The sequence below is a fragment of the Narcine bancroftii genome, chromosome 1, assembly GCF_036971445.1.
Source record: "Narcine bancroftii isolate sNarBan1 chromosome 1, sNarBan1.hap1, whole genome shotgun sequence".
NCBI classification, from domain to species: Eukaryota; Metazoa; Chordata; class Chondrichthyes; order Torpediniformes; family Narcinidae; genus Narcine; species Narcine bancroftii.
In genome coordinates, this window is record NC_091469.1 from 139,010,241 (window position 1) to 139,019,974 (window position 9,734).

Sequence of the window (9,734 nt, forward strand, 5' to 3'; positions counted from 1 at the left end):
GGGTGTGTGGGTGGGGGTGTGTGGGGGGGGTGTGTGGGGGGGTGGGGGGGGGTGGGGGGGGGTGTGTGTGTGGGGGTGTGTGTGTGGGGGTGTGTGTGTGGGGGTGTGTGTGTGGGGGTGTGTGTGTGTGGGGGTGTGTGTGTGTGGGGGTGTGTGTGTGTGGGGGTGTGTGTGTGTGGGGGTGTGTGTGTGTGGGGGTGTGTGTGTGTGGGGGTGTGTGTGTGGGGGTGTGTGTGTGTGGGGGTGTGTGTGTGTGGGGGTGTGTGTGGGGGGGTGTGGGGGGGGGTGTGTGGGGGGGGTGTGTGTGGGGGGGTGTGTGTGGGGGGTGTGTGTGGGGGGGGTGTGTGTGGGGGGGTGTGTGTGGGGGTGTGTGTGGGGGGGTGTGTGTGGGGGGGTGTGTGTGGGGGGTGTGTGTGGGGGGGGTGTTTGTCTGTCTGTCTGTCTGGATTACCCAAACCATTACACCTTTGGCTCGATTCTGGAAGGTTATTCCCAAAGTTCAGCCTTAGAAATTCTATGTTGAAACTTAGACTTCCAGATGTTCAGAAGTAATCATGAAGGAGATGAGACACTGTCTCGTCATTCTGCTGAAAAATCATGAATCCTTGTTGAGTTGCTTCCAGAGAAATGTCCATTCATATGAATGGTTGTCATAACTTCCCTCTTCTTTGTGAAGGGGAAACAGAATGTGTGACTTTCACAATGCTTCCAAAACCCAGGCATCAAAATTATCACAGTCCAAATGCAGGAATGAACCTGTGCCCTTTACCCTAATATGGGTCAATCAAAATATTCACAGAATAGTCATGGTGGTTCAACAATAAATCCCCTGCCATAGAGAGTCATCAGAATTGTCCATTTCACAGAGCCATCCTAACTCTGTGCTTTATCAGATAACTTGCTGATCAATACTAAAAAACGGTTTCTTTATGAGTCCCAAAAGGGAGTCAAAATCATATGACTCTCTGTCAGTGTCCCATCTATTTTTCCCTTGGATAAACAACCATTGCTCTTGGCTCTTCTGCCAGAGCATCATTAGTTTACCATCAGCACTCAATGGTGTCATGCAGTCTGCAAAAATGTTGTGAAATCTATTTTTTTTTTAACCCAGCACCAACCCCCAAAATAACACTCGCTAAAATTAGGAGCTTGTAATACCCATAGAAGTCAAACAGACTATTTGAAAAAAAAATGTTTCATCCCCTCAGACTCCTTAGAAAGTCAAGGTGTTTATGTGCTTCTTTAGAGTTGTCTTGATGTGCTGGATCCAGGAGAGGCTTTCTGGAATGTGGACTGCCAGAAAAGCTCAGACTCTCCACCTCTGTCCCATCAATGCAATACAGAGAGAGAGAAAAATATAATAAATTGCAAAAGTAAGAGCTCTTAAAAGAGTCCCTGATTGAGTTTGTTGTTGAGGAGTCTGATGGTAGAGGAGCAGCGGATGTTCCTGAAACAGGTGATGCAAGACATGTGGCATCACAAAGAATAGAGCATGTTTTGGGTGATGTGGATCCTTTATGATTGCTACTCCTGCCAGTGTTCTCCATGGATACTCTCAAAGGTGGGGAGGATTTTGCTTTTGATGTCCTGGGCTGTGTCCACTATGTTTTGCAGGGCTTTACACTCAGGGATGTTGGTGAATCCATACCAGGCCATGATGCAGCCGGTCAGCACACTTTAAAAATTTGCCAGATATCATACCAAACCTCTGCAAATTCCTGAGGAAGTAACGGTGGTGATGTGCTTCTTCAAGATACCATTAGTGTGTTGGGCCTCCAAGATCATGAGCTCCAAGAACTTAAATTTGCTCACTCCCTTCACCTCTGATCGCTAAATGATCACTGGATCATACACCTCTGATTTCCCTTCCTGAAGTTATCATCAGTTCCTTGATTTTGGTGATGTTGAGTGAGAGGTTATGGTTGGTGGACCATTCAGGCAAGTTTTCAGTCTCTTTCCTGTATACTGACTCATTACCCCTTTACTGTGGTATCATCAGGAAATTTGGGAAGGCGATGGTCCTCCATTTTGGAGACGTGACCCATCCAGCGCAGCTGGATCTTCAGCAGCGTGGACTCGATGCTGTCGACCTCTGCCATCTCGAGTACTTCGACGTTAGCGCTCCAATGGATGTTGAGGATGGAGCGGAGACAACGCTGGTGGAAGCGTTCTAGGAGCCGTAGGTGGTGCCGGTAGAGGACCCATGATTCGGAGCCGAACAGGAGTGTGGGTATGACAACGGCTCTGTATACGCTTATCTTTGTGAGGTTTTTCAGTTGGTTGTTTTTCCAGACTCTTTTGTGTAGTCTTCCAAAGGCGCTATTTGCCTTGGCGAGTCTGTTGTCTATCTCATTGTCGATCCTTGCATCTGATGAAATGGTGCAGCCGAGATAGGTAAACTGGTTGACCGTTTTGAGTTTTGTGTGCCCGATGGAGATGTGGGGGGGCTGGTAGTCATGGTGGGGAGCTGGCTGATGGAGGACCTCAGTTTTCTTCAGGCTGACTTCCAGGCCAAACATTTTGGCAGTTTCCGCAAAGCAGGACGTCAAGCGCTGAAGAGCTGGCTCTGAATGGGCAACTAAAGCGGCATCATCTGCAAAGAGTAGTTCACGGACAAGTTTCTCTTGTGTCTTGGTGTGAGCTTGCAGGCGCCTCAGATTGAAGAGACTGCCATCATCGCCTTCCCAAGATCGTGTTATATGGCGAGCTCTCCACTGGCCACCGTGACAGAGGTGCACCAAAGAAAAGGTACAAGGACTGCCTAAAGAAATCTCTTGGTGCCTGCCACATTGACCACCGCCAGTGGGCTGAAAACGCCTCAAACCGTGCATCTTGGCGCCTCACAGTTTGGCGGGCAGCAACCTCCTTTGAAGAAGACTGCAGAGCCCACCTCACTGACAAAAGGCAAAGGAGGAAAAACCCAACACCCAACCCCAACCAACCAATTTTCCCTTGCAACCGCTGCAATCGTGTCTGCCTGTCCCGCATCGGACTTGTCAGCCACAAACGAGCCTGCAGCTGACGTGGACTTTTTACCCCCTCCATAAATCTTCGTCCGCGAAGCCAAGCCAAAGAATCAGGAAATTGAAAGATGGTGTTATTGTCACACTGAGTCACACTGTAATATGTATATAGCAAGCAGAGATAGGGACTAAGAACACAGTCCTGTGGTGATCTGGGTTTAGAATTAATCTGGAAGTGAAATTATTCGACCCACATCCCAAAGGAGTGCAGATTTATGGATTAAAAAGGGTAAACTACCCTTTTGAAGTCAAGTCATGTTTGTCATCTGATTGTACAAGAACAACCCAACAAAACAATGTTCTCCAGTCCTTGGTGCAATCAAACATAACTCATCTACAGACAAAACAATACAAGTGCAGGACAAATATTTCATCTATACAAATAAATATATACATATTAATTCATGAATATGGAAGTCTTGGATGGTTAATGTGAGCAGTTCCTTTGGTCGTTTAGCATTCCCATGGGAAGAAGAAGAAGTTCATTAGGCTAGCTTTGATACTGGTGTATCTCTTCCCTGATGGAAGTAGCTGAAAAACGCTATGTGCAAGGTGGAAGGGGTCCTCAATGATTTTGCACACTTTGTTCAGACAATAATCCCTGTAGATCATGTCAGTGGGGGGCAAGGAGATTCCAGTGATCTTCTCTGCCACTCTTATGGTCCTGTGGATTGACCTCCAATCCATTTTTCTCCAGCAACCATACTACACTGTGATGCAGCCACAGTGTAGTATGGATAGACCTTGTAGAAGGTTGACATAATGGTGGCCGGTAGCCTTGCCCACTTCAGTCTTCTCAGAAAGTACAGTTGCTGTTGCGCCTTCCTGACAAGTTGTTCCTGATCCTCCTGAAGTCCATGATCATCTCCTTCATCAATTCTACATTGAGACTTGGGTTGTTGCTCTCTCACTATTTCATAAGATTTTCCACCTCTTCTCATTGTTTTTGGTTATGAGGTCAACTACTGCCGCATTCTCTGCAAACTTGATGGCACTGTTGGAGCTCGATCTTCCAATGCAGTCATGGGTCAGTAGCATGAACAGGAGTGGGCTGAGCACACAGTCCTGAGGTGCGCCAGTTCTCAGCATGACCATGCTCGATGTTCTGCTTCTGACCCAGATAGACTGCAATTTTTCCATTAATGCAGAAGTATCATGGCTCTCCCTTGTAGTCGAGGATGATGGCCTTCATTCCATTGATTGACAGAGTGAAGATGCCTGTGTGTGTATTTGTTTAATATGTACTTGATGTTGCACTCCAAGAAGCACATGATACTTCACAAATCAAACAGCTATTTCCAACAGCATAGAAACCATGATGATTGGAGCTGATGGATTTGTTGTAGCCTTCATCCACCTTCACAACAGTTAAGTTCGAAATAACTTCATCTGTCTGTTCCACCACTGAGGACTTGGTTGCATTGTTCTTTGTCAGGGACCTCACCATCCTTTACCTTACCGCCATGGGTGGCCCTACCAGGAGCATAACTCGAGATGGCATCACTCTCGGGATCACAGGACCACACAAGTTTCTCCACCACAACAAGATGACAATCGATGGAGAAGTGTGGAAGTCAGCAGGTGAATATGGCTGAAGGTGATCAGATCGATAGAATTTTAAACATATTTAGTGTACATGCATGTCTAGTAACTGCATGACTATGGCTCACCTCATTCCAAAGCCTTTCCACCATCTACAAGAAATAATGTAGAGATATTGCAATACTTACGTGCCTGAATGAACACCACTCCAATCATATTCAAGCATCAGGAGACAATGAATTCACTGCACCCATTCACCCCTAACCTCCACACACACACACACACACACACACACACACACACACACACACACACACACACACACACACACACACACACACACACACACACACACACACACACACACACACACACTAAAGCCAATTCAAATGCAGATAAACTACAAGAAATTTCACAGTTATTTGTGAAACAACCGTTCTCAAACCCATGACCTCCACCAGTAAGAATGGTCAGCAGGAACATGTCAACATGTCAACATTCAACACACACTAGTCCTGACATATAAATATAATTTATTCATCTTTTCTGAGTCCAGTCCCTGAATGCCCACCCAACAACATTGTGTGAACCGCATCATTGGAACTGCAACAATTCAATGTGGTGACTCCATGCCTTCTTCTCTCAAGCAACAAGTCGTTGAGAATAAATGCTCAATCTTAAAAAAACAAATTAAAAAAAAAATAACACCAAGAAGATGCCTGGCTTTCATTTTGTTCTCTTGCCATGGAAGCAGGGTTGGTGCCAAGGGGGAGACACATGGGCATTACCCCCCAAATAAGTTGCTGTTCTTCCCCATTCAGTCATGCCCAATGTTGGCTGACAGACCCACCCCCCCAACTCCCTCCTGCCCCCAGCTGCATCACTAGCATGTGTCAAGCTTGATGCAATTAAAAGAGTACCCTCTTGTCCTATGTTGGATGGATGCCTCAACGACAGGGAGATTCCTGCTAGCACCCCTCCCCCCTCCCTGTTGACAGGTCAGATCCTGTCAGCAACTCCTCCCCAATTGACAGGTCGGATCCTGTCAGCAACCCCCCTGCCCCCGTTTCTGTCGACAGCACCCTCCCCCCACCCACATTCAACAGGTTGGTCCCTGCCCCCCCCCTCTCTAATGCCCCCTCTTACACCTCTAACATACATTCTGGAAACTTGATAGAAGGTAGATATTTTGGAGATAGTCTTTGTTGCCCCAAAAGCTACCAATCAATCTGATATGGTGATATGATGCCAGAAGCAATTCTCTGAAACTTCAAGCTACATCTTATTGGCCAGCAGGTAATTGTGCAGATGTGTTACCATCTCCAAGGATATCAATGATTCCCAAAAATTTTCCCCAGCCACATTCTAACACATGTCGCAGAACATTGCCCTCAGGCTTTTAAATGGTGTGTTTTTGCTGTTTGCAAATACCATCAATGCTCAGCCCATCATCAACTGTCCACTCTGCAGATGTGCCAGCATGGTATAATTCCTGTTGTGTTGACCAATCTGTCGGGCACCCAATAAGTACTTGTTAATTATAATGGTAATTTGAAACCCCTTGGCCTCCTCTGCACTGAGAAAGATGGTACCTTGTAAGCCACACATTTTACATTGCCACCTGCTTTCAGACCTAATTAGAGAATGCCGTAGGCAGTTGTGATCAAACATACAGCTGCCTTGTGCTTGTAAACCAAGCCAATAACCATCACAGTATGTTGGTCTTCATTTCTGAATTTTATAGCTATAATTAAGAATGCAGTGAATGAAATGTAATATTGGGAATTTGTACACTTCGAAGAGTGGAAACCAAAGCTTGGTCACACAACGTGAAAGATTCTGTTTTATGTTCATATAATTTTATCTCACAGCATTTTGCTTGCAAGTGAGGAGATATACTGAAATTCCCAAACTACATAGACCTTCAAAGGTTTACTGCATACTTGTGGTGTAGGTGACAGAAAAGAAAACCATATTTAATTAATCAAGTGATTATTACTTTAGATTGGGTGATTAAATGTTTAAAAGGTGTTCATGTTTTTAAAAGATATTTTTGCCATGAATGTGTAATACAGGAAAGGAGGTGATTCAAGGCCAATTTTCTGTAATGTTGATTTCATGGAGTCACAGTGTCATCCTGCTCACAACAAGCTCTTTGGTCTAACTTGTCCAAGGTGATCAATTTGGCCTTGGCCTATTTAGGGCTTGCCCAATTTGCCTGAATTTGGTCGATAACTTTCTAAGTTAAGCAAGTAAATCTGCAGATGCTGGGGTCAAGTGCAATACACAAGCGTGCTGGACAAACACAGCAATTCATGCATCATCCAAGTAAAGGGTAAATAATGTTTTGGACCTGAACCCTTCGTCAAAAATGAAAAACAAACCAGGCAGACTCCCGAATAAAAAGATGGGTTGAGGTGGAGAGGAGAAGAGCAAGGAAGCAGAAGAAGCTCAGAGAACAGATTAACAAGAGGATGCGCCTGTAATCTACCTCTTCCCTGTAAACATTTGTTACCCTTTACTTCCTATGGATGCTGCATGACCTGCTGAGTTTCTCCAGCATATTTGTGTATTGTGCGTAGCTTCCTCATCCCTTCCAATGGATATTTTTGTCCAAACATGTTTTGAAGGTGCCTGCTTCTACAATTTCTACCAGCAACTCATTCCACATACAGATCATCCTTTGAGTCAAAAGGTTGCCCCTCAGGTCACTCTCAAGTCTTTCCCTTCTCTCTTTAAACCCGCATCTTCTTGTTCAATAATCATCTACCCCAGGAAAGGACTGCAAGCATTCACTTTATTCATGCCCTTCATGTTTTCACTACAATATATAAGATCATCCTTCATTTTATGGAATACATCTATCTAAACTCTCACTCTAACTCAAGTCCCCTAATCCCAACAACATGCACCAAATCTAACTTAATGATATCCTTCCAATAGTTGGATGACCATAACTGCATGCAATCTAAATTTAGTCTCACTAAGGCTTTATACAGATGAACCATGATGTTCTAAATATATAATAAATACCCCACTCATTGAAGGTAAGTAAAATAACACACCCTGTCTGTCTAAGTTGCCATTTTCAGGGAAATATTTTTTTAATTTTTTTAAAATTTAGAAACATACATAATAATTCTTCTGGCTCAGGAGTCCATGCCTCTGTGTCCAATTAATCTTAGGAATGTGCGAGAAACCCGGAGCACACTGAGAAATCTCATATGGTCACAGGAGAATGTCCAAATTCCTTGTAGACACCAACCCCTGCAGCACACCCTGGATTATAGGCCTCCCATCAGAATATATGATAGCCCTCTGATTCCTTCCACTGAGTCAATTTTGTATTCAATTGGCCAGTTCACCTTGGACCCTAAGTGATCTAACCTTCCAGAATAGGCTACCATTTGGGAATTTGTCAAAGGTCTTACTAAAATCTATATATTCAATGTCCATTCCCTTGCCCTCATTAGTCCTTTGTGTCAACTCTTCAAAAATCTCTATCAGATTTATTAGACATGATCTCCGAATCACAAAACTATGCTGACTACCTACAGGCAGCACCTACCTATCCAAACAATATATGTATATATGTGCTGTATATATAGTTTATCTGATTGTGTGTTATGTCTGCATCGATGTTTAGGGACAGGAGAATGCTGTTTCGACAGGTTGTACATTTGGATGATAATAAATAAATTTGAACTTGTGTTGTGAGGTGTCCAGTGGACATCTTTTAATACAACAGTATTAATACAAAAGGTAAACTGCCTCAGGATCTTCGTGATGCCACCATCATCACCCTGTACAAAAACAAAGGCGAGAAATCAGACTGCTCAAACTACAGGGGAATCACGTTGCTCTCCATTGCAGGCAAAATCTTTGCTAGGATTCTACTAAATAGAATAATACCTAGTGTCGCTGAGAATATTCTCCCAGAATCACAGTGCGGCTTTCGCGCTAACAGAGGAACCACTGACATGGTCTTTGCCCTCAGACAGCTCCAAGAAAAGTGTAGAGAACAAAACAAAGGACTCTACATCACCTTTGTTGACCTCACCAAAGCCTTCGACACCGTGAGCAGGAAAGGGCTTTGGCAAATACTAGAGCGCATCGGATGTCCCCCAAAGTTCCTCAACATGATTATCCAACTGCACGAAAACCAACAAGGTCGGGTCAGATACAGCAATGAGCTCTCTGAACCCTTCTCCATTAACAATGGCGTGAAGCAAGGCTGTGTTCTCGCACCAACCCTCTTTTCAATCTTCTTCAGCATGATGCTGAACCAAGCCATGAAAGACCCCAACAATGAAGACGCTGTTTACATCCGGTACCGCACGGATGGCAGTCTCTTCAATCTGAGGCGCCTGCAAGCTCACACCAAGACACAAGAGAAACTTGTCCGTGAACTACTCTTTGCAGATGATGCCGCTTTAGTTGCCCATTCAGAGCCAGCTCTTCAGCGCTTGACGTCCTGCTTTGCGGAAACTGCCAAAATGTTTGGCCTGGAAGTAAGCCTGAAGAAAACTGAGGTGCTCCATCAGCCAGCTCCCCACCATGACTACCAGCCCCCCCACATCTCCATCGGGCACACAAAACTCAAAACGGTCAACCAGTTTACCTATCTCGGCTGCACCATTTCATCAGATGCAAGGATCGACAATGAGATAGACAACAGACTCGCCAAGGCAAATAGCGCCTTTGGAAGACTACACAAAAGAGTCTGGAAAAACAACCAACTGAAAAACCTCACAAAGATAAGCGTATACAGAGCCGTTGTCATACCCACACTCCTGTTCGGCTCCGAATCATGGGTCCTCTACCGGCACCACCTACGGCTCCTAGAACGCTTCCACCAGCGTTGTCTCCGCTCCATCCTCAACATCCATTGGAGCGCTCACACCCCTAACGTCGAGGTACTCGAGATGGCAGAGGTCGACAGCATCGAGTCCACGCTGCTGAAGATCCAGCTGCGCTGGATGGGTCACGTCTCCAGAATGGAGGACCATCGCCTTCCCAAGATCGTATTATATGGCGAGCTCTCCACTGGCCACCGTGACAGAGGTGCACCAAAGAAAAGGTACAAGGACTGCCTAAAGAAATCTCTTGGTGCCTGCCACATTGACCACCGCCAGTGGGCTGGTAACGCCTCAAACCGTGCATCTTGGC